The sequence below is a fragment of the Neovison vison genome, chromosome 11 (assembly GCF_020171115.1).
Source record: "Neovison vison isolate M4711 chromosome 11, ASM_NN_V1, whole genome shotgun sequence".
NCBI classification, from domain to species: Eukaryota; Metazoa; Chordata; class Mammalia; order Carnivora; family Mustelidae; genus Neogale; species Neogale vison.
The window spans coordinates 111,995,293-112,022,311 of record NC_058101.1 but is presented as its reverse complement, the minus strand read 5'-3'; the positions used below and the strand labels follow the sequence as shown (position 1 = coordinate 112,022,311).

The following is a 27,019-nucleotide window of genomic DNA, read 5'->3' as shown; positions in this document are numbered from 1 at the left end:
ATTATATGCTATTTTAATGAACATTTTAAAGATCTACATATGGAAAGCTGCCTACCTGTAAATGGACAAATCAGCAAAAATGTCATTCTATTTTTGGGACGCTTCATTCTGTTCACTGTGAAGCTGTGACAGAGAAGACCACAGGACAGGTACAAGAATGTGTACCCAAATTCTGATTCATTTGCTCATTAGTGAATCTGTTTATCAAGCTGTAGGGTTAGAAATGATAAATGATTACCACATAGATAGCTCCAGAGATCAAATGAGGTCTTTTATTTGAAAGCACACTAAAAATCATAAATATTGAAATGTGTTAATGCTGTATTTCAAATAAGATGATTTTATTTCTGCATTTTGTTTTCTTCCATTTTTTTACTAAGACATTCCTGAGACATTTACTAATTTGTTCTACTCCAGAACGCAAATTTCCATTTGAATATTTTTTTTTTTTTTTTTTTTGTCCAAACACCGAAATGGTATTGTCACCGACATTATTTAGGGAACATCATGATTAGCCAGAAAATTCTGGCTTATAGCAAAAGCTACCTTTAAGATAAAAAAAAAAATATGCCCAAACCCTACAAATTAGTACATTAGTTATCTCGTTTCTATTTATTGTGCAAAGTTTTATAGGATTCTGGGCTGTGTACGTGTGAAGGAGAGTGTGTAGCTGTGAAAGAATGGAAATGGATGGTAGATATAAATATCTAATGTAAAATGGGATGTATTTCCTATGCTGTTCAAATAGGAATGCATAGTTTTGTGGGGTTTTTTTTTTTTTTTTTGGATGGATTATACTTTTATGCTTAGGCACACTAATAAAGTACTCCTTTTTTGCACTATCTGAATAGTCAAGATTATGACAGTTGAAGACACTTTATGTATGTTTCCATCATGTTTCTACCATTTACTGCTGATTTAAAAAAAAAAAAAAGGCTAATTTTCCACACTTTGCTAAATAATTTAAAAAGTTGTTTTCATTTCCTGTTAAAATTTTTTAAAGATTTATTTATTTATTTTAGGGGTGGAGGGGCAAAGAGAGAGGGAGAGGGAGAGAATCTCAAGCAGACTCCCTGCTGAGCATGGAGCCCTGGGGGCTGAGATCATGACCTGAGCTGAAATCATAGCTGGAGACTCAACCAACTGCACCACCCAGGCCCCCTGCTGTTAAATTTAGTATGTAATCAATTTAGCAGTTTATCAGATACCATGCATAGTTACTGAACTATTCTCTTGCAGTGTTACAAACCTGAATCTTCTGCCCTTCATTTTCATGATACTTTCTCTCAGGATATATAGCAGATAGCTTAAAGGTTTTGTCTTCATGTTTCCTTGCACATTAAACACTTTCAACCTGATTTAAGATTCAAAAATACATTTGAAAAAAAATCTAAAATTTAATCATTTATCTTTGTTTCTCACACACACACACACACACACACACACACACACACACAGTATCCCAACTTCACCTTTAATGGAGATGAGGCCACTACTGGAATGACTGTGGGGATGTCTACAATTGCTCTGACATAAATGCATTACCTAATGAGATGAACAAAGTAAATTTTTACAGATGCAATGTTTACTAACAGGACGAACTTTTCAACAAATGGAGATAAGTTTTTTATGTGTATTTTAACTCATTCTCATGTATGTATTAATGCAGTTGTCTAAGGACCTCTTTTTGGCTCCTGAGTCATATTTTTTAGTAGTGAAAAACTACATTTCTTTTGTTTTTTCATTTTTTTTAAGATTTTTTTTTTTTTTAAATTTATCCACTTGACAGATAGAGATCACGAGTAGGCAGAGAGGCAGGCAGAGAGAGAGAGGAGGAAACAGGCTCCCCAGCGAGCAGAGAGCCTGATGGCTCAATCCCAGGACCCTGGGATCACGACCTGAACCAAAGGCAGAGGCTTTAACTCACTGAGCCACCCAGGGACCCCTACATTTATTTTCAATTAATAAATAACCCTGATTTTGATCAGTTCAGGCCACTCTTCAATTATGGAATAGCTGAAAAATCATTATTCAGCTTCCATTACATGTTTGGATATATGTCATAGAGAAATTATAGAGTATTTGACATATTGAGGGGCAGTTTTAAATTAGCCAACATTGTTAGAAAGTAATATAAGCTAAACCTCAAATTAGAATAAAGATAATAGTTGCAATATCAGTTTGGGTAAATATGAAATGGCCATGGGCTGGAGTTGTTAGGGATGAGATGTGTCCAGAACTAGAATCTCAGACTATGGGGAGTTAAAAAGGTATATGGAATTCCAAACCAAGAGTAAGGGCATACCTTTAAAGAAGTTAACCACAAGACCTCTTTGGAAAACTGTGAGAACAACAATTCAGTTGTAATGCAATATTCATGGTTAAAAACATGGTAGAAATATAAGTTAGAAATAGACCATTAAACACTGAATTTCAAATGAAGGTATTATCATGTACACTATTTTTAAACATGGGTTTCTAAATATCTTTATGCAGCAATATATTTTTTAAGCCAGTAGATGGAAACAATAGATAGTGAACTTTGTTCAACTTTAACCATTTTTTTACTCTGTGAGAAAAATCAATAGTTCTCCAGAAGGTGAAAAACACAATGCCGGTTTTTCAATAAATTCTTTTTTTTAATTTTTAAATTAGGCTTAGCTATTATTCATTTGCAACTATGTGCTGTAGGACAAAAATTGTCTAGGTTTTTAAGGCATCCAGTAACTGGTTCAAGAATTTATAAAATGTTGACATAAGCTTGCTGCACATTCCTGCTTATTTCAGATAGCTTTGTGAATCATTGATTTGTTAACCCAAAGTTAAGGATGGCTGGCCGATCAACAATATTCCAATACAAAGGCCAATCTTCGTATTAATAAACAATCTGAAGGGAAATGATAGTAAATCTCCTCTACTAGTCCCAGTTAATACTTTATTTCAATTACAATGCCATTTTTTTTAGTTTTAAAAAATTAAATATGCCTCAAATGCCATATATATAGTACATTTTATGATTAAACCAAAACTATGATACCAAAATTCAATAAAGAGATATAAAACTGTAAGAGACAGTTAATTCACTCTAGGGTTTTTAAAAATGTTCCCCAGATTAAAAAGGGCAAGAAAGAAAAATCAGTTACACCATCAGTGAGTTAAAAAAAAGAAAGGACTGGCTGACTGTATAGTTAAGTCATTGGCTTAAGGAGTAGTGCTATTTGGGGAATGCAGAAGCACAAATCAAATGATATTTAAACCCATTTACATTTTACAAAAGAGGAAGCATTTATAATTTAATGACAATGTCAAGGGAGAGTCTATATGTTCAGATATTCAACCAACATAGTAAGAATTGCATCTTGTGACTGATTCAAAGATTTAATAAACTTTAAAAACATTACTTACTGATACGATTTTTCAGCAGTTAAAAACTAGATTGAGGAAGTCCAATAATTTGCTTAGGTCTTCAGAGGTTCTTTCAGATCTTGGTGCCACCTCCCTTCAAGTATAGCTAACAGAATTCAGTGCTTTTATCAAAGAAAATGTCCCTCAAAGATGTACCTCTGCTCAGAACACCTTCCCACATTTAATGACATTCTCAAAATTAGAGAGGTAAAATTTTGGTGCAAGCAAATTCAGTGGAAGACGGAGGGTGTTTTCTATTTCTAAAATGCAATATTCAACTTAAAACTTCCTAAACTAAATCTTAGCTAACATTAAAACTTATTTTAAAATCCAATTCAAAATGAAGATGTTCATAGGATGCATTTATTCATATGCTCTCAAAGTGTAGAACTTATACAATTTTTTTAAGTCAATACCAAATATGACTGTCTTCATTAATGTTAGCACCTGGAATTATTGACTTTCTTTAAATTTGATTGGAAAAACTAATTGGGAAAATGACTTCATTATAAATTGGAATATTTTATGGTTATATAGAGATATTTGGAAGTTGGACTTACGCAGGATTTTCTCCAAATGTAATAAACATGACCCAATAATGTACACGCGTGCATATCATTTATGCAGCCATTTCTAATTATTTTTAATGGAAGTCAGCTAGTCATGAAGCTGGGAAGTTTTTCTCTTTACCCCCAATGTCCCATATCCATTTGCATTTTCCTTTTTCAGAGGAGAAATTATTCCTCTCAATTTTTCTGCATAAAACCTTATTTTCTAAGCCTCAGTGAATAGAAGACTGTAACACATTTCCTACTTCCCTCTCCCAGGGATGTTCTTAACAGTAGGATATTCTTTTTAATCATCTGTAAACTTTGCTGGATATAAGACAGACAATTTGTGCCAGTATAAAGATCACGTTCTGTTGGTCTATAAAGGCTGCCCTGAAATTGACAAAACTGTTGTCTCATACCAGTTGGGAAGAGTTTTATCAATTCCAAGGTGAAATTAAGTGCTGACCTTTCTTTGGCACTCATGGAACCTTTGAAGAAAAATGTGAATATTATTTGGAGTTGCGATCCACATATTTATAATAAAGAGAGAATAATTGATATGTACATATCATGAAGACCACATTAGCTTCACATATACTGTTGCTCTGGACTTGCACAATCATCTCAGTAAATTAGGACAGAGGTTATCATCTGTATTTTATGGACAAGAAGCTGAGTCTCCAGCAGAATAAACGACGAACCAAGGTTAAACAGCTATTACACGATACACCTAGAATTTAAAATCCGGAATTTTGACTCTAAATCTCTGATTCTTTTGGTGGCTAACTCAGTCACTTCATTTATAAATTATGAATTTCGTGGAAATCTCTTTGTTGACCACAACATAAAGGGCCAAAAAGGAGGAGAAGCTTTAATCTGAAGATCTATCAAGTTCAAATGCATGGCAAAGGATCCAGATTCCAGGCAATACTCTACTCATATGAAGAAATCACCAATTATTCAGGGATATAATATTATCAGCAATGCTTTTCATTTGTATAGGATGTCACACTTTACAAGGCATTTATCCTATTTATATTGCACAAAGAACAATTCCATAAATTCTAGCTAAATAATTATTTTAAATGGGAAGGACTACAACTAGAAAAATGAAAATCCAAGTACTAGGAGATTATACTATTCTGGAGAAATATAGCATTGGCCATTCTGCATAAATTCTTGCTTATCAATTTAGCAGTACAGTGGCATTCATACTACTTACTTTAACTGCTACATATTTTAACTCTTTCCTGATCTTTCAAACCTCAGAAATAAGGGTTTAACCAAAAGTGCCAAATGGCTTAGTTTTTGTTTTCTTTCAAACTAATGAATGACCTACATTGGCCAAGAAGAGGTATTTTAGTACCTGGTAAGAAATTAAAAGTGCTGACTATATTTTGAACTGTACCATATCTGAATATTATGGTGTGTTAAGTATCTGAGAAATACAGAATGAGAAAAAATTCTAGATTGTTTTTATTTTAATTAGGTAATTATTAATTGTCCATCCTCAATCCATTTGTAAGATTTAAAATATTTTAATGCGTGCTACTAACAGAAGAATCATTTTTAGCCCAACCTGGGTTTAAAAGGGATATTACTCATATCTAGGAGAACCCTAATTTGATCAAGTGACATAAATATCAGGAACTAATGACAATAGGCACTGAGACTTAGTACAAGAAATAATATTTAAAAATATATTTTGAGATATAAATCCATATTAATACAATCATGTAAGGCACTTATGAAAAATTATATTCATTAATCTTATGCTTATTCCACAAACCGTGTATTATTAATGGGCTTTAAGAAAAGCCTTATTTATTCAACAATCATTCACCAGGGGTTTATTTAGTGAACACTGTGGGCCAATCGCTATGCTGGATCCTGGACTCCTGTAGAAATCACTAATGGTTTCCTAGAGCTGTAAACAAACTGTAAGACTTAATGTAGTAAGTATAAACTCATTGTACAAAAGGCACACGTGTAACACAAATAATAATTAATATTCCCCACATTCATTTATCACTCAACCATTTTATTCATTTATTATTTAAAGACAGTATCTATGAGTAATATAATTATAATGGTATTGTGGAAAGTTCAGAAAGAACAGCAAAGGAAAAAAAATAATTTAAAAACTATTTTTGTGTTTCATGTTTTTTCCCCAGTCATTTAAAATATATGTATTTTATTATTTTCTACATTTGTATTTACACTCTCATAAGCATTTTTACATAATCTCCCATAATTTTATGATAAACTTTTAAGTAGGCACATCATATCCCATTCTGTGCACAGATCATAATCATGCCATACATAGTGCAAAGACCACAGTCTTTCAAATCTCACAAACCTGGGCCAAGATTTAGATTATTGTTCTACCACCATTTTACTTGCCTGTGTTCTTGTCTGTAACATGGGAATGTTAATGTAGACCTTTCAAACTTTTCAATCAGAGACTTACACTTTATAAAGCACCTCTAACAAACACTAAAACTCAATAGAGAATGAAAAAACAGCAGCTACTGCTTATTATTCCCCAAATATTATAGAATTATATTACAATATTTTGAATAATTATTTCTTTAGATTTTTTCTTCAGTTTCACCCACAACTCTACCTACCTACTTAGGATAATCCCTAAATTTTGTATTTTCTAACTTCAAATCAGGAGTATATTATAGTAGTTACTTTGGCAAAAGGAAAAATTATTCAGGGAGCCATAAGCAAAAAAGGGAAAAACTAGCTTGTTTTTAAGTTCAGCTAGGTGACAAGTATTACATAAGAAGAAGAGCATTCTATTCTAAAAAATCATATATTTATTTAAATATGTACACAAATGTGAGCTACTATTATTTATAGGATTTTTTTTATTCTTTGATTGGTTGTAGCTCAACTTTTGAGGCTATCTCTTCCATGTGCAGGGAAAAAAGCAGTGGAAAATCCCTTCTGATGTATCAGATATTCCTTCCAAAATGTTTTTAAATTGGGAAATGCATTTTTTGGAGGTCATGTATCATTTTAACAGAGTTCAGATTTTACCTTTAAATGTTTTATTTTGGAGTTGATTTATATGAAATGTTATGTAACACTTCATGAAGTCTCTAAGGTGGGGAAAGACACGGAGAATTATTTAACTCCTGATACTTTGCTATCTTTTCCTGCAGTAAATCATTGTTCTACTCAAGTAAAAATGCATTTCTTTATGGTTAGAGAAGAAAAAAAATGCATACTTACAACGTTCTCCATGAGTAGAGTGTTTTGATAATGAAACCTGTTTCCCCTCATGGAAATCAAAAAAAGGACAGTTTATCAAGGACCCGGTGAAATGCACTTGGGTGAGTAAAATATTTTCAGGCATAGAGCTTTAAGATATACTTCTTTTTCTAGGTCAGATCCCATTTGTTATGTTATTTCCAACTTGAAAAATAAATAAATCCCAGAGATTCTCAGAGTTCAGGGTGGTAGGAATATCCTGGATACACTAAATGGAGGCAGAAAAGTCAGCTCGACACCCTTGGGCAACAGAGGACCTGGCCACTGTCCCCTTCAGGAATGTTTCAAAAGCCAACAAAACATTCAACTGCTGTCTTCTCTTTATAAATAATTCCCACATACTATGGACGAAGGCTCTATGTGGCTTTCAGCTTCATTATGGTTTCTTGAAGTGTTCTTAGGTCCTTACTTCTGCACAAGTGGTCTCTGCCTTTGTGGGAAATCCTAGTGATCTCTGGGAGTGCTTGCAAAAGCGGGCAGCAGGAAGGTTTTCTTCCCTGGAAATCTCACTCCTGTGCACTTTCCATGCGATCAATCACGATGGAAAGGTCAACAGACAGCTTTCAAATAACTGATTCACTTAACTTCTGACATTGATCTGGGGCAGGGAAGTGGAGCTGTGGGGAGATGAAGGCAGGAGCACCCCACTCAATCACAGGAAGCCTAAACTCCTTTAAGTCTTAAGAAGAGAATAAACCCAGTCCAGTGGGCTCCCTCCGCTCAGCCACAGACATTTGCCAAAGCCATTAAGGTAGGTCTAGTCTACACTGATGTCGAGTTAGAAGTTGGTGGTACACGTGTGCACATATGGAAGGTGGAAGCATTGAGGAGGAAAAAACAGGAGTAAAAGGACAGTCGTTCACTGTGATTAACAGGACAAGACAGGGCTATGTTGCAGAAAGGTTAACTGGAGACATCCAAGGCCATTAAATGCAGACCTGGATTTCAGAAAACAGAAGGCACATGAGGATGAACCCCTCCATCCTTCGAACAATTACCACACCTTTAGTGTCTGACTCATTGGTAGCTGAAGCACTCTAACAGTAGTCTTGTAGAGCCAGCTGATGTGGAGACTTCATATAAATGATAAAATCTTTAGAGATTTATTTTTCTTTTTTCTTTTTTTCTTTCGAGCAGTCGATCCTTGAAAACCTAGCTCATGGAACCCCTACAGTATTTTCTTTTTAGTAAAAAATAAATTTAATTTCCTTTTTGGTTGCATCCTTAGCACCTTGTCATTCATTATTTGTGAACGTTCTCCAGTTGCAAAAGAGGTAGGAGCTGCTACAAGCCCTATCCTATCCATTTAGTTTCCTCCCAGGCAATAAATATTGTGAGGACAGGACCCATAAGTGCTTCACTTACCATGACAGCTCTAGTGCCTACAGCACAATAACTGGCTCATAGGAAGTCCTAAATAAAGAAGCTGGTTGATGAACAGATGAGTTCCCAAGAAGCTGTGCCTATCACAACCACATTAAAGTTTTTTCCCCTGCCAAACTTTGTATACTCATTTCATCGGTCATGTTTCTATGGGTTACTTTTGATTTGGCATCGAAATAATGTAATGAATACCCTTGATCCAAGGTTCCTCAGCTGGATAAACAACAACTTGCTCTTATTTTGATTAAGGAGAGCCATTACATGTTTTTTCCTCAAGCTATTAGTCTACGAGAAACATGCTGTAATTTATAAGCCCTATCAAAACTTTCCCTTTAATGAAATGAATAGGAAATTAATGCAGTCAGGCAGAAAGCTCTTTTAGCTAATAGTGTTTAGCACTTTCTTCTTTGAAATACTAGAGAGCAATTTTCATTTACTGGTTATTGAAGGAGGGAAAATTCAGTCCCACGGATATCTCCTACATGGAGTTCAGGTACAAGTGTGGTACATTCCTTCCCTTGGGCAAGCCGTGTGCTATAACATAGACCAATAAATATTCCAGCTTTCTGACATTAACAGCTATTATAAATGGTACTACATGACCTACCACTAGCAACTAAACTCTTAGAATAATACTATTTCCAATTTGTTAATAAATATTTGTAGAATTTATGCACCATACTCCTAGGCATTAAAAGAGATGTGATTCTAATTCTGCCCTGACACAGGTACAAATTAATCTACCTATCTTAGTTCTTGGAAAGCATTTGGTATTTGACATACCAACATAGATGACAGTACAATTAGATTTTAGTTTTTAAAGATAAATATGCAGTTACTCCTCTTTTTTGTATGGGCCTCTCTTTAAAAGAAGGATTAGCTGGAGGCATATTTCACCGACTCAGAACTCTCCAGACCTTTATTTAGAGCTCTTGTTGTCAGCAACTAGTATCAGTCATTCCATATGTACAGTATTTACATATAATTCTACTATTTAAGAAAACCTGAAAGGAGTTTGCTTTCTAAGAAGGCTAACCATCCCCATTTGTGATGTATTTTTTATCACTAATTAGCTTAAACCCTTTCTTTCATAGCTGAAAGTCATTTCCAGTCTATCAAATATTAGTCTTATCACACACTAAAGAGTGTGGAGAGCTCAATTACTGTTGTGAAATTAGTAAGTGCCTTGAAACATACATGGCTAAAATAAAATAATTTGGAGTGAGATAGCTTTAAAAATAACAACCTATACCTTATACAAATATTACATAGGCAAATCGGAATCCTAAGAACTTGCACAGGACCGAGGATCCTTCTGTCTATTATAAGCCCTTTTTCAGGATTCAGCTTTGAGGTAGTTTTGAATTTCACATCTGATTCCACCTTTGAAAATAGTCTCACAGTGATGAATGACCTCTTCCATGTAAAACAGGTTTTGAAATATATGTATATTTGCCAAAGCTTCTTTCCTCTTATATTGAAAATGTTTATTTCTTTATTGGAAGCCTGTGGTGATGCAGCCACAGATAAATGTTACTGTAAAAAGAGAGAGATTTATTTTCCCTCAATTTATAAAAAATGTCAAGTAAATACTACAAATGAATACTACCCTTATACTGATAAATCAGGCTTCTAAGAAGTGGCCTTTAAAAAAAAAAAATCCAAAAATGTGGTTTAATAGTTTGAAGAATACTTTTCGATATTTTTACCATGGTGTTGTAGTCATACTTCATCACTACTTTTGACACAAATTAATGAGCATTTACACTTGATATTTACCAAATACTATTCTTCCTAGTTTGTTTTATTACACTGGATTCGAGTCAGCTATGATCACCTTATAAAAACTCTGGATTCTAACTTTGTTAGAAATGTAACGAAAATAATTCTCATATAAACATTTTCTAAAACTTATACCTAATTACAGTTACATGGCCGAACTACAGAACAGTTGCGTGACAAGGCCTAACGTTCAACACAGGCCTGACAACCTGGAGATAGCACTCAGTAAATGTCCATCACCATTTTTAACATTATTCACAAAACAAGTGAACATTTACATTGCATGGAATTCTTTTTTTTTTTTTTAAAGATTTTATTTATTTGACACAGAGAGAGAGAGAGAGAGAGATCACAAGTAGGCAGAGAGGCAGACCGAGAGAGAGAGAGAGAGAGAGAGAGAGAGAGGAGGAAGCAGGCTCTCCGCGGAGCAGAGAGCCCGATGCGGAGCTCGATCCCAGGACTCTGGGATCATGACCTGAGCCGAAGGCAGAGGCTTTAACCCACTGAGCCACCCAGGCGCCCTGCATGGAATTCTTTTTTTTTTTTTTTTTTCCCAATTTATTTATCCTGCATGGAATTCTTAATAAAGTTGTTTCCTATAACTGCCTTTCAGGGCAAAACACTGATTTTAGTCAAGTCAGTGATAGACAGTATTACCAGAATCCTTAAAATTTCTGCCCTGCCAAGACTACACATCTCCCGTCTCAGATCTGCAAAGGACGTTATCCAAGATTATGACTATCTTTACATTCTCTTTTTCTTAAAAATCTTCTGATTTTTATTAATATTCCCCAAATAAATGCCGTATCTTAGCTTCCTACTGAGGAACAAGGTTTAATTCATAGGTCTTCAATTATCCTCAAATTCATAATTATTGGAAAATGTATCAAATTTTTCCCTTTCTTAACATTAGTGGGTTGACGTTCATTTTGATTAATTTACAGCCTCTTCGAGTCATCTGACATAATTCTTCTCCTAATGCAATAAATCCAGCTTCTTTTCTCTACTATTGTTTGGCTGCTATGAGGACACAACCTTTTGAAACTTATTGAAGACTAGAAACCAAGTGAAATAAAAACGTCGGCAAATTTATTAAGAGCGCTAAAATAATAACACAGTAGCCATATGATTTATGTGCTTTTTATTTCTGCTCCTTTTTACGTGCAGAATATGCAAAAGTCATACAACCAACTCTTTAAAAAAAAAACATAAGACAGCATCCCCCCTACCCTCTAAATTCCTTAGTGTTGCCAGACACTTAACACTGCTTCTTTCCTCTGCCATTTCTTTTTTTTTTTTTTTATTTTTATTTATTTATTTGACAGACAGAGATCACAAGTAGTCAGAGAGGCAGGCAGAGAGGAGGAAGCAGACCCCCTGCCGAGCAGAGAGCCTGATGCGGGGCTCGATCCCAGGACCCCAAGATCACGACCTGAGCCGAAGGCAGAGGATCAACCCACTGAGCCACCCTGGCGCCCCTCCTCTGCCATTTCATGTTGCTTCTAGTCAGTGGAAACTTCACGGCTTCACTGCTATCACTTCACTGCTATCCTCGAAGCAACTTCGGTTTCAGAGACCTGCGGCATTTTCTTCTTTCTCTAAGTCCCTAACCATCCCTTCATATCACCCTAAGAGGAACTCCAAATTAATGTCATCAATCAATCACCACTACCTAATATCGTTAAAAATCCTGAAAATTTATTTCCTACAGTTTTTACCACGTGCAATTTTATCTTAACTCCAATCACATTATACAGGAAGATAAGAGTTCTGTTCTTGGAGTCCCACTGATGTGTTTTATGAAATAATGAGCATTCAGTGGATGGTGACAGAAAATGGCACTTTCTGGTTCTCAGCTCCTGAGAAAGGTTTTCCCTTTTCCTTGGCCTTTATACACATGGGCTTCCTCCTCTTACTGAACAGCATTCCTTTCTGAGCAAGTTCACCTACCACTCAGTTCCAAATCTAGCACAAAATAAACTTAAAACTTTTAGCATTTCTTTCACTTCCTCTGTTTAAATTCCCAGTTGTCCATTCGGGGCACCCATCATTTCTTCTTGACCCTAAGACTGTGGCAAATATATAAAAAGTCTATGAACTTGTTACGTGAATCACATCTTTGTGAACTCAACTTAGTAGTGGTCTTGAAAAGACTAGCAGGAATTGGGGCACCTGGGTGGCTCAGTGGGTTAAAGCCTCTGCCTTCAGCTCAGGTCATGGTCCCAGGGTCCTGGGTTTGAGCCCCGCATCGGGCTCTCTGCTCGGCAGGGAGCCTGCTTCCCCCCACCCCCTGCCCTCTCTGTCTGCCTTTCTGCCTACTTATGATCTCTGTCTGTCAAATAAATAAATAAAATCTTTAAAAAAAAAGAAAGAATAGCAGGAATTATAATCATGGCCATGACACTGAATAATTTAGGGTATACTTCATTACTGATTTTGTCTGTTATTTAGAGATGAAAAGAAAAAAAAAATGGGAGAAAAACATACATCACTTCCAGTCTACAAACATAGTAAAAAAACTGAGCTGTGATTTCAAAAACGATGCTGACACAGTAGAATAGGGAGTGAAAAATCAATCCTTCTGCCAAAATCAAATTAACAGCTCTTTAAAAAATGTTTTTTTGCAAAGATATTATATGTGCGTATATGTGGGCAATACTTTCCCTTATATGAATCACTGGCTAATGGCTTTGCCTTATGACATCATACATTTCAGTTTAAATTTGGGGGTGGTCTTTGTATGATCTTATGATATTATTTAATTTTCACCTTTTTCACAATTACTTCCAATAGTTTCTATCTTATTTGAATTATTCAAATTCAACTAGTCTAAACCTCAGAGGTTTAGCCTATTTATCCATATATTCCTGATACTCTCTTAAAAAACAAAAATAACAATGCTAGATATGGAGGAAATCAAAGAGAAAAAGCAACAAATATTCACTTCTTAATTTCAGAATTTAGCTTCCTGCTTCAATTGGTCCATTGTCAGAATTTTATGTTAATTATTCATTAACACAGAACAATTTATCGATTAAGAACAGTAGCAAATGAGCAACTTAAGGCCCCCAAAGTGTTACCACCCTGGTACAGGTCAATAGAACTAGGCAAACAAGAGGCCAATTCAAGAGTTCCTGCCCAATTTCCTTCCACAGCCAGGTCTTTATGAGCAAGCAGTCATGGAAAAGATCCTAGAAAAATAAACTGTGGAAACATTTCAGCAACTTAATTGAGATTTTGCAAGGCTCTCAAAGCCTACATTGTTATAGCCCCCCTCTCATCAAAGACCATGATTCAGCTTTAGAAATGGTGCTATTCAGACCCTGCTGTATTAGCCATATATCTCAGGAATTTACTTCCTAATTATGCAGTATGTCTTATAAACACTTTTTTTTTGTTGTTGTTCTGTCATTGGGTGACATAATATTTTAAGCAAGTAAAGCAAATTGGTTTGGTCATTATTATGAAAAGTTCTTCCTCAACACATGTCCAATTGAGGTTATGGAAGCATACTGCATTTGTGGGCTAGAAACTTCGGTGATCTCCAGATGAATTTATCACTTACTGTGCTACTGGGGAAAAATAAGTGTCTGCATAATTTTACTTCTGAAAGTAAAACTTGTGGCCTCCAACTTGAAATAAGGGGGAGTGTCAGAAAGGCAATACCACAGTTTCTGCAAAGAGTGAGAGATTATACCTTTTGAAAAGAAGTACTAAGTTCTCAACTTTGATTTGGTCCCTGACTCTGAGGAAGTCTAAGAGTGGATTTAAAGAACATAAGTCATTTCAAGGGGGGAAGAGAGTAAATCTAAAGTACCCTTTCCAGAGGAGCGCTACCAGAAGACTAGTGCATGTGCTCATTTGTACATTTGTCCTTTTTCTGAATACCTAGCAAAAAGAAAAAGATGAAGAACATGTTTCACTTATTGACTTCATCTAATTTTGTCTTCATTGTTAATTCATCCTAAATTAATAAGTGGCTAAATTTATTTTTGTGACTTTCCTAGAAAATATATTCAAAGTAGACAAGATTCTGCTACATGAAAATAATCAAAAACGACTTGGAAGTAAAATGACTTGGTGGTTGAAGGATATTCAACTCTGGGGCAGTAAGTTCAGAACAACAGTGCTATGAGACTATTTGTACTTAGGATGCTGTTTTTATCTGTCTCAGATTAGTAATTACCATAAATTACTACATTTGACTGATGCCCAATAGTACAACACATTCCAGTCAAAATATGTCACCAAACCACCAACATTGCATGATGGTTTTTGCCCCTAGGTGATAGTGATGTTAACCATAATACTCAGTAGTAATTTATCCTGTCACTCACACACTTTAAAGTTGCTATTTTGAATGGTTTTCGATGTAATAATATATTACATGTTACTTTACATTTTTTAAAAAAATCCAGCATGTTGAGTAAGGCTACTTGCCACAGAGGGAAAGAAGACCTAGCAAAATGACTGTCGGGCTAGACAGATGGTAAATCCAGGAAAAATTAATCAAAAAGAACATCACCAATCTGAGTTTTTAAATCGAATAGAGTGCTTGCTTACATATATGTCAACGATGATATCCAAGATACATCTGATTTTCTTCCATAATTATAGTCTTCTAATGGTTTCACTCTTTGAGGGTAAGTGTATGATTAAATGTAATACAAGCAGGATATAGTATGAGTGGCTTAAACAAGAAATGGTAAATGTATACACAAAGTACACATAATAAGCTAGATTAGAAACTGCACGCTGAACGGACTGAGCATCATTATAATTTTATTTTGAGGTTCAGGGTAAGAACTTAATAAATATTTGATGACATAATAAATGGGATGCATTTTTAAGTTTTTACTCTCATGAATTTGAGATTATCAAACATACTAAAAAACAGTGGAGAATAATCATTTTCACTTCTTCTTCAATATAATGTCATACTGAGCAAATTGATTGACAGATACAAAGGAAAGTGATTACCTATTTAGGCTGACTAAAGAAAATGAGCTAATGATACACCCATAGATAATGAGGATAGATAAAGGACAGCTGGTAACTCTGAAATGAGTGAGAGCTGTAACGACAGCCCAATAGAGCAGCCCAATGAAATGACTTAACCCTTCCTCTCTCATTCTGGTTATCTCTTTTTAGTTATTTATTTTCTTTTCTTTAACAATGTTGGGGTTCATCACATGTCTTTTTCTATGCGGTCTGTGTCACATTAGAGTTTCCATTTTCTACAAATTCTTAATTTCCTTCTCTGATTTTTTTTTTTTTTCTTTCACAGACAAGCGATACTGAGCATATCCCAAGACCCCTTCTTCTAATCTCAACATTTCTTATCTCATACTTGGCCTTAAAACCTCATACCTTCTCCAGATCTCAACTCTCACGATGGTGCTGATGATTCCAATTCTCTCTGTATAGCCACTTTTCCCTCCTAATGAGCAATCACATAATTCTAGGATGCTGACATCATTGCCAACCAAAAGTCTTCCTGAATCAGGCTCGTGATGTTCCCTTACGACGGTTTCTCCTGTATGAGTTTCTCAGTTTTGTCAATGGTATCAGACATTCCCGTCCTCTGGTTTAAAATGCCACAACCGGCTGTAACTGATACAGGGACTCCTTCACTTCCCTGGATCGATGTGAAGTCATCAATTCAGTCGAAATGTTTAACATTAATGTTTTCTTCTAGACCCTCTAAATTTGACCCCTTCCTGTCCATTGCCGCTACTGTTCCGTTAAAGATGTTAGGATCTCACACTTGGTTTACTTTAAGAACCTCCTGACCAATATATTTTTCTTTCAGTCTCCTTCTCCTTGGATCCACCCCTTCAATGATTCCTAGTTATTAGCATCTCCATACAATGCTGCCCACAGAACAGAGTTTAAGGGCAAAGGTTCTGGAATCACATTTGCAAATTATGCATTCCAGCTCCAACTTTCACCAGGTTACCAAACTTGTAAAAGTTACTTAACATTTTGTGGCCTTATTTCTTACCTACTACATGGGGTTGTTGAGAGAAATAAATGGGTTAACACAAGTAATGTACTTAAAAATGTCCCTAAGACATGTGATCTAAAAGTGATGGCCCCTGTTATTAGTGCCATTATCATCTTTCTCATTAAAAGCTTTTAACAGTATACACATTATATATACACTTATTTATACAGTATACAGCATTTATACAGTATACACATCCCTATACACTGTGTGAAAAAGCCCTAATCTCTTAACCATGTCAATTAGGTTCTGTCCAGTCTGGCCCTATATTAATGGCCCAGGTTAAATGGATAATATTTTCTGATATGACTTCTCAAGTTCTGTCAAGGTGAACTAATAAAACACAGTTTGAAATTATGTTTTCCTTCTTTCTGTGACTGACTCATGCTGTTCCTCTCTCCTCCCTTACTGTGTTTCCTTTTCCTCCACCTTCACTGTGTTATTCATTCTTGTGTTCTCTAAGAGGATGGGGTGCACAGAATTTTTTGCAACCCAAGGTTTCTTAAAAAAAAAAAAAAAAAAATGGTTCCTCAAACTTGGACAGAGCATTGTGTTATAACCCAACTTGGGGATTACAATTGCACATTAATATTTAAAGGGCCATGAGAAGTCCTATGATAAACAACTTTTTAAAAGTGTCCCAAACTTTACTTGAAACTGAGCCATTTTTTTTCCCTTCTAGAAACTATCAGAAATCTGAACATGAATATTTCAGAATCAGGAAAAGAACTGAAACTCTTTTAATTCTTAAACTGTGTTATATCCACAATACCTTACTATTATTCTAAATTTCAAAAGGCAGTTCAAGTAAATACTGGAGAGTTAAGGGTGTAGAAAACGTAATTTTCAATCAAGTGCAAGAATCAACATATGATACCCCTGGATTAACAACAATAAAAATGTTTAATAATGTCAAATTAAGTTTATTTGGACTTAACAACAGTATATCAGTTAAAAACTTTGGAAACCCAGAGACAGATTTTTTTAAAAGCTTTTTTAGTAATCATAAAAATATCTACCCACATTTTTCAGTGTAATTATAGTGTTGTATCTGATGGCAGTTAGTCAAAGAAGTATAATCCAATGTTGATTAAAGTTTTATTTTAAGCTTCCTTATCCATGGAATGATTTCTTACAGACTCTTAGTCTATAATTCTATGCTCTTTTCCAGACATTTCAGCCTCCAACTCCTAATGTCTAGGCCTTGCCTTGTAGCTAGAAAAATTCTATCTTTTTTGATTATATACACTATAAACTGAAGCAGAGAAAGGAAAGAAGATGCTGACATATCAGATACAAATAAGAAGGAGAGATTTAATAAAAATTTGAAGATTGGCATCCAATCTTGTATAACAACTGATATAATCACTGCTGCTTACTAAAAATGTATGTAACTTGTTATTAATTTAAATTAAAAAATAACTGCAATCATGTAGGCTAAAGACTATTATGAGACAATTAGTTGTTAAGAAAAATAAAAACATTCCTCAAAATGTAAGTTTTTAATCAATGTTCATTTATTTTTATTCTCATTTAGGTTACTAGATTAGTAGGCCATTTCCCCCCCCAATAATTATTTGCATAATAGTTACCAAACATGAACAATAGAAGTAATAAGATTAAAAAAACCCTAAGTAAATATTAATCATCCACACTAGTATCTAAATTGTCCACTGTCTTCGAAGTAGCTGTAATCAGAATATTCCAAAGAAGAGTGTGTTTGCATTTAATGTCTATAATTACTATGCTCTGTCAGACAGATTTGGTTTTCCACCTATGAAATATTCGATTCTTAGAAGACCATTTAAACGCTACCTATATTTTATTTATGGTACAGCAAATTGTAAGTACACTTGCCAATTATATTTTTATAATCATATCAGGTTCAAGATACCACTGTCACATATAAAATATCTGCATCTTTCTAAAGGGTAAAGTGCTTTTATATTTGGTTTCCCAAATTCTCCTGGATGTGTTTCACTGCAAAAGTTTTAGCATGAACAAAAGAAACTCCATTAGACATATACTTATTAAAAATGAAAATCCCCCTATCATCCATTTATAGTACTTCATATTATCATGTAAATATTCATCTCTTAAAAGCTAGGTTGAAGTTTAATTTTCCTATTCCATTGAAACAGACCACTAGAGGGCAAGCAACACTTTGATCTCAGATATAAAAAAGTAAATGGATTATCTTCTTTAAAAACTAGGTATATCCAACATCCATTCTTATCTCTTTCCTTCCTTTACTCTTTCATTCAATAACTATTTTTTCCAGTGCTTACTGTATGCCAGACACAGAATCCAGAATTAAAGCAACCAAATATGGCTCTCTCTCTCTCTCTCCCCTTGGGTCTCTCTTTTTCCATCCACACATATGCAAATATATCTGAAAAATCATTTATATATATTTTTTCTTCCCTTCATAATTTCTTATCTTTAGAATTTTATCATAAATACAGTGTGCTGTAGCAAAATCAGATATCCAGACTGTACAAGACAGTTGTAGGAGAGTAACTTAAATATCTCCAATACTGAAAATCAGAGAGCAGCTCTGGCTATAAAGTATATTAATAAATAGACTCTACAGCTCGTAGACTGGTTCTACAACACTGTCCAAAATTTGACTCAGCATTCTCCTAACTCGGTTTCTCCCTTCTTTTATTAGATGGCCCCGCATTGTTCTACAAAGAGAAAAGTGGTAGAGCAGTTGTCAGAGACAATTAAAGTCTTCTCCAGGTCCCCATTAGCCAGAGCCCTGAGAAACAAGCTGAATGATTTCATAATTTCTGTTGAATATAAAAGGACACTGCTACCCTGGGGATATTGATCCAGAAAGACAGAAAGAAGAGCTGGGAAGCTCTTTCAGTGATACAGAAGTTAATGATTTTGTGATTCACCCAAGAGAAAAACTCTTACAACCTTTGATAATTGCAAGACAGATAATGCCACAACTGACCTCGTCAAATTAGCAGGAGCTAGGAGTTCCACGGCAGTAGCCAAACCCAAATGCTACAAGAGTTTAGCAATACTCACGTAGTTTAAGTGCTTTTACATGCATGTGTTTTCTCTAACACGATGTTGCTTTTAATCGTTGTTCATCTCAGGGTCAAAATGTTTCCTAACCTCAACACTTTTGGTAGCAAGCTAGGCATACCTGGCAAATTCCACCAAATGAGTAAGGAAAAGGGAAAATGCTTCTCTTCCACATGCCAAAATTAAGGCACAGAGAACTAATGTTACAAGTGTTAAATGTTCACCTTCATTAAATTACATAGGAGGAAAAAATTGATATAGAAATTGATAGAGAAACGTTTAGCCAATAGGCAACAATGTATATCTGTTTAACGAGCGGTTTCTTCACTTAGTATTCATACTGATTCATTTCTTCAGAAGGTGTTTACAGACTTCCTACTCAGGCTCCTTGGATACAGCAGTATCCTGATCTGTTCTCACGTCCACACTCTAGTGAGAGAAACTGCGCTGTACCCTCTCGATGCAAAGCTATAAAGTTGGGCCGAGGTTCCCTTTCTCTGAAGGTTTTCTCTCACATGTAGAAGACAGCCATGAGGATTCAGACACTATGCAACAGGAAAATTGATAGAAGTAGAAACCAGGTACCGATGACTGTGGAGGTGCAGAGGTGGGAGTTTTCTTCTAAAGAGCTGGGAGCAGGGGAATACCCTGGGCACTGACGGGAAGAATATGAGAGGGAAGAAGATCGCTTTGTCAAGACCATCTTGTTTTGGAAGAAACTTGAAGGATGAGGGAAGAGTATCTGTTGAACAACTGTAAAGGAGCATCTTGGGTACTGGGCACCGAGTGGTTGAAAAGGACGGCAACACAGGTGGAGTACGGAAATTAAAATGGGGCTGGACAAACTTCCCCATAAGAGCCAAAAGAATGTCTATCAAGTAGGACTGTAGGAGCTATAAGATTTTCAGAGCTGAAAGGAACCTTAGAGGTCATTCAATGCAACACTGGCCCCAGGCATTACCTACAGCCTATTCAAATACTTGCTAAATTAACTAATCCCCTCTCTTTGCAAATGGGGAACCCGAGACTCAAGAAGACACGGATCCTGTCATTTCTGACAGAGCGTTCGCTCAGTTTGAGAACTGTGACTTCAGATGAGGAGGTTACAGTATGCTTTTATTTGGAAGGACCAGGTGCTGCTGGGATTGTGTTTGGTGCTCTAAAATTTGATATTTGCTGTGCATTCTTCTTTGTGAAAGGTAAATGAATATTTAATTTCAAAAAGAGGGGGCTGGTAAAGGAGGCAGGACCCCAATGTGGAGGGCTTAGCATGTGCGCCTTGCTCACAGGGAACCGTGACATAATATAGTTGGTGATAACGGACCACTTAAAGATTTTAAGCAGAGAGACAAGTTTGAACTTGACAAAGGAACACGTGAAAAATATGTGAAAAAATGTTAAAAATATGAAAAAAATTGTTACTTCTGCACTTCCCATAAGAAGGTACTTTTGCACTTTGCATAAGAAAAATACTCTGATGAAGGTATAAAGGATGGATTGGGGTCAGGCAGTTCTTCCTCCACTTACACATTAGGATGTAAACAGAGAAATTGGAAGACTATTTTCAAACAAGCATGGAAAATTTCTCACTCACAGCAACCGTTTTATCCACCACTTGCAAAATTATAGAGTAAGGGAAACTGGGCACGGTTCTGAAAAGAGTTCATGTATAAACTAAGGCAACGAGAGAATTTCACCTTACATACTCAAAACCCGTTGGCATTCAAGTCATCCCTGGGAGAAAATTTTCATAGAAATAACTAAATAATGTAAATACAATTAAATTGATACCTGCTTACATACAACAATAAAATCTAAAATTGTCCATTTTTCACACTTTAATAGGGTCCAAAGATTCTCTACCCAAATTATATTCGTTTTGTTAATGACTATGATAAATTAGATTTTCAACTTTTTCAATGCCAGGTTCCTGGAACAAGGTCAGGTATTTGCTACTACTACTTGAAAGTAATTTTTGTTTTTTAAAATTAGGTTAACTAGTAAGAAACCAAAGCAAAAAGTCATTTTTCAGGTAATAAAAATTATTTCTCAGAAGTGTTGACTCAGTAATAAGTCATTATTTTTAAGGACATAAAAATCCTTGACAAGTTAATTTACTTTACAAATACAGGGTGCGTATGTTCTTTACCCTCAGCAAAGGTGTCTCTCCAGAAAAAAAGAAGGAAAAAAAAAAAGAAAAGAAAGAAAAACAAACTATTTTCTTGATAGAGGTTAGCACCATTCCTCCACAAGTGGTTTGACAAACCTAGTTCTTGTCATGGTGTAAATATGTAAATCACGCTGAATGACCGAGGCTAAAAGCAAAGTGACAGTTGACTGTGACTGCCATTAACCATGGATCACATCCTGGCATGTAATGCAATTATATGGCAGGAAACAACTAATGTGGGCTGCCTCTGGTGGGAGAAGGGCGAAAATATTGAATTTCTCTCTGTAATCTATTTACATCTTGCAATGGGGGCATTAGTCAGATTAAGGTTCAGAATGCCAGGCGCACGCAGGTCTGGTGTGCTAAGTGGTGCCTCCATTCATAATGTGATAAGAAGGCAACCGTCAGTGCAACAAATACATTGTGATCCACTGAGTCGGGGGGGGTATTTTTGCTCATAAACTCCCCTGGCTGGTACACCATCTGAGGATATAGACATCTTTTAGATATTGCGAGATCTGCCAGCACTCAGTATCAACACCAGTTTTTCTTTTCCCTCACAAGTAGACAAATTATGTTGAATTTTAATAGTAATTCATGTTAGCTTCCTCACAAAGTTCAAACTTAATATATATTGTCGAGACACATGAACTAAAATTATGAAAATGTACATCTCCTAAAATTATTTTTATAGCTGAATATATTAGATCACACCAAATTTAGGACAAGAACAGGCAATGTTGGGTGAGGGGTACTAAGGCATCAGCTTTAGAATGGGTTAGCAAATCCTTTTGGAATATTCTGGGAGTTTGAAAAATCCAAGCCTAATATGTTCTTCTTGAATGCTCATGTATTGCCAATCATCATCACAAGCCACTTAACTTGTTCCTCCCTGTTTCTCAAAGCAGTCTTCTGAGAGGAACTGGTTTTGGCAGGCTCAATACATTTTCCCTCATTTTTCCGTGGTTTCTTCCTCAGGAGAGTATTATATAATTGTTCAAAAATTATAGATATTATATAATAACTCAAGATCGAATCTGTTACAGATAAGTTTGATTAGCTAAGAAGTAATTCAGCTAACAAAATATGAATTTATATTTAAAGAAAATTTATATTAAGGGAAGAAGAGAAAAATCTGTATTCCTAATTAAGTACAAACCGAAATTAAACTCAGACACTTAAAAAAATATGTGTGACCTTAACATGCTTTGACCAAATTCCTGAAGTTTTAGTTCTTTTTTTTTTTTAAAGATGTTATTTATTTATTTGACAGAGAGAGATCACAAGTAGGCAGAGAGGCAGGCAGAGAGAGAGAGAGAGGAGGAAGCAGGCTCCCTGCTGAGCTGAGAGCCCGATGCGGGACTCGATCCCAGGATGCGAGATCATGACCTGAGCCGAAGGCAGCGGCTTAACCCACTGAGCCACCCAGGTGCCCCTGAAGTTTTAGTTCTATTGGTCCTTGCAGTGGATGGGAATTCTTTTTATGCTAGGTTAATTCTTAGAGAGTCTTCTAGGTGTCAAATAACTTCCTCTAAGAAGTCTTCCTTGAGAATCTCCACAAGTTATCATAGGTCTATAATTAACTTTACCTTTTCTTCATGGCACTCACCACAATTGCAATCAAATAGTTTTCTATATCATTCTTCTCCGTTTATCTTTTACACTAGCCTGTGTGTTCCATGAGGTCAAGAACCATGCAGCAGTTTTACTTACACTATACCTTCAGAGAGAAGAAAGGTGCCAGGATGAGGTGTCTGGGTGGCGCAGTCACGATCCCAGGGTCCTGGAATGGAGCCCCACATGGGGTTCCCTGCTCAGCCAGGAGTCTGCTTCTCCCTCTCCCACTGCTGCTTCCCCTGCTCATGCTCTCTCTCACTCTCTCTCTCTAATAAATAAAATCTTTAAAAAATGTATTTTAAAAAAAGGTGCCAGGAAAACAGTAAGGATTTCATAAATATTTATAAAATGAATAAATATATGAATAGTGATTTATTAATTAATATTTCCCCATTTTAATAATACAGAATTTTAAAATGTACCTAATTTCTTATTTCTGAAGCAAACAATTCATACATAAAAACCGTATAGTTCTGGGGCACCTGGGTGGCTCAGTGGGTTAAAGCCTCTGCCTTTGGGTCAGGTCATGATCTCAGGGTCCTGGGATCGAGCCCCACATCGGGCTCTCTGCTCATCAGGGAGCCTGCTTCCTCCTCTCTCTCTCTCTGCCTGCCTCTCTGCCTACTTGTGATCTGTCTGTCAAATAAATAAATAAAATCTTTAAAAAAAAAACAAACGTATAGTTCTAACAACTTGCAGTATTCCTTCAATTTGCATAGAAAGACTAAAGATAATTTATAATACATAGACAAAAAGAAGTCCATTGCTTTATATAAGTCAAATGGAAAACTAACAATGATTTAAAAATAGCATCAAAAATATCTCACTTCTTGTGCAATATGTATTCTAGTATACAGGCAATTAATTTACTAACTGTAATTCAATCCTTAGTTATAAGGTGTTCATAGAACACATTGCTTCCAGATACATCGTCTCAGTACATTATCAGAAGGTTCTTAGGCTGAGGTGTTATTGTTTCTATTTTACAGATGCACAAACCAAGGCTCAGAAGGTTAAGGGTCCTGTCCAAATTTAAACATTTGGTAGGTGACACTGACAGAATGGAAATTGCACAGACGTATATTCTGAACAAAATCCTGATGACAGAATTTTAAGAGTATTCTATAGCTTGCCTCTTACAATAAGATATTTGTGCTTAGTGTCTCTAGGTTTTCCTTGGTGAGCCAAAGTTTTTGTTAGCCGAATAAAAGGGATAATTGAAAGCATCTACAATTTTCCTTTATGATAGAGAAATAAATGAATGTTAAGCATGAATAATGTAGTTAAGTAGCTCTAATCATCTACTATGCATAGCCAATAGTCAACAGATGTTTGACATAGATCTAAGGAGAAAAAAAAAAACTAACACATCTAATAGGATTTTTTTTTTTTTTTAAATAATGCACCTTAAAATGAAGGTTAATTTTCACTCAAAAAAATCAATTTCAGCAATTCTTACTTTTAAAGATCACATTTTAGTGTTCTACAGCTATATGGTGACTTCAGCCAAGTAAAACTTGGCAGCCTAAACAGTATATATAGATGTTGCAAAATTTTTATAAACATTAACCAAACAATCTGTAAATGATGTGGTTTTGTGCATGTATCCATATTAATTCTGGAAGTACATGTGTGTATGCACATGTTACATTTTATGTTACAATTTGTAAACTGTGTCTACATAGGACAACTCAAATGAAAAATGAGGTAACTGTAACTATACATATGCTTTTGCTGGCTCAGCCAAGCAGGAAAATCATCCTTATTTTCTTTCAGTACTATAGTGGTAACGTTTACTTATATTTTCAAACTGAATCCTTAAAAGTAATTCCATTACAGTCCTTTAATTTAGAATTAGAATAAAAATATAATTAAAATGAGACATATTTGATCCTTGACTTAGATATGACTTCTTGAATTGACCCCAAAACAGAGCTCCTCACAGAAAATTCTCGAATGTGAATCCTGGACTGGATGTTCTAAATGTGAAGCAAATGAAAACAAATACTAACGGGATCAGAATATTCTATCCTTCATTCATTCAACCAAAACATACGGAGTGCTGAGTATGTGATAAAGAGTAAAGACACACAAGGCCCTCGGTTTTAGTGAGACTGCTGAAACTTGGGCCAATATTTCAGATTATGGAGATCATATGCCTTTTTTTCCAAGACCACTGGCTGGTGGGTAGTGAAAGTCTGGAGACAAATATGTATGAACACCCGGTGGTGGTCAGCTACCCTGTTCAGAGCAGGCACGTGGACCCTTGGAGTGTCGAGAGTATTGGATTTGCAGGATCCCTCCCTGTTCCCCAGACCTTCCCAAGTACTGCGTCTGAGTCCTATGCCCCTGTAATCAAAGTAACATGCTCATCAGCCTGGATAATCGTTGTTACTTCAGTGGCTGCATCTGGTGTTTATCATCTTGGAGAGCCAAGCAACAGAAGGCTTCATTTCAGCCATGCATTTTAAAAATCTCTTCTTGGAATGACACTCCCTGTACGCCCTGAAGGACCTCACTGCATGCCAAGTTACTGTGTTCCCCGCGGAACATACACATGGAGAGCGCTACGAACCGAGAACTGAAGTGCCCAGGGTAGAGGTTTGGAGGCAGCGTGAAGTCACCGAAGAGCCTAAGAAGGGGGAGGGTGTATTCACAGCTCAGTCACTCACTGCTCAGCTCTCTCTTCTGCAAACTGGGGGATAAGAGCCGCTTCTCCTTACTCAAGGACTCATTATGAAGGTTAAATACAATAACATATAAATGTCTTTATATACTGGGGAGCTAGATACAAACAAAGATTAATAATAAAAATACAAAAACTGTTATTCAAACGCAAGGTACTATTTATCTTCTTCCGTATACCTAACTCAGACAGTTCTTCCTTCCACCAAATATAATGCTTACTTCTTTGAAAGCTGGTGTTCCTTTACGTTTTAACCTATGAATTAGAGGGTTTCTATGTCCTTTATGACCTTCTGTTGAAGTCACACATACTACATATAAATGTTTGTTTGCCTGAGGCAGGGGGGCTAGAACACACTCACGCACACACACGTCTAAAATACTGAAACGATGCAGACACATGAAATAAAACAACAACAAAAAAAGAGAGCCATGACAAAGAGCTCCTAAAAATCTCATAATAAAGACAACAATTTTGAGAATTAAACTATTAACTCAATACTACAAAGATACACTCTCCCAGGTTGGGATTATCCTATTTCCATCCCTTTACCATCCATGTTCCATCCATGAAAAGGAAAATATTTTATGGTCATGAGAAGTTGGAATTGAGGCACAGGAGGAAAGAAAAAAAGGGATACCATTAAGAAGAGACATCTGGTCATTTTGGCATGATCATATTTCTGTTACAGAGTGCAAGTACATTCTTTATGAGAATGTGCCATTGATTACATACTCAGCATTTTAGCACTGTTTCTAAACATACTGTAAATTATGTTAAGTAACTCATTGAGTCTCTGATTTAGCTTTTTTTCCTCAAGCAGAAAGATAATGTCTGCTCCAAAAAAGAATAAACCAGTAGGCAAATCACATTTATAAACTCTGCAAGTGACGTGAGTGACGTTGAAACATCTGGGAGACGTTAGAGACTGCATTAACTCTAATCATGGATCACATTATGGCAGAATTTTTTCCCCCTAATGAGGAGAAGAGACTGAGATAGTGAATGTGTTACTCAACGTAACCCTGAAGTCCTTGTCCCAGAACTGATAAAGTACCGGAGAGAAGGCCTTGCCCCTCCAGATTTCCAGAATTAAG

General features: G+C 35.7%; 1 protein-coding gene across 2 annotated transcripts in view; it reads right to left on the bottom strand.

Moving 5' to 3' along the window:
* UNC5C (unc-5 netrin receptor C) overlaps positions 1 to 27,019 on the bottom strand; it is a 355,335-nt gene that overhangs the window by 295,866 nt on the left and 32,450 nt on the right. The gene's annotated exons all lie outside the window — the stretch shown is intronic.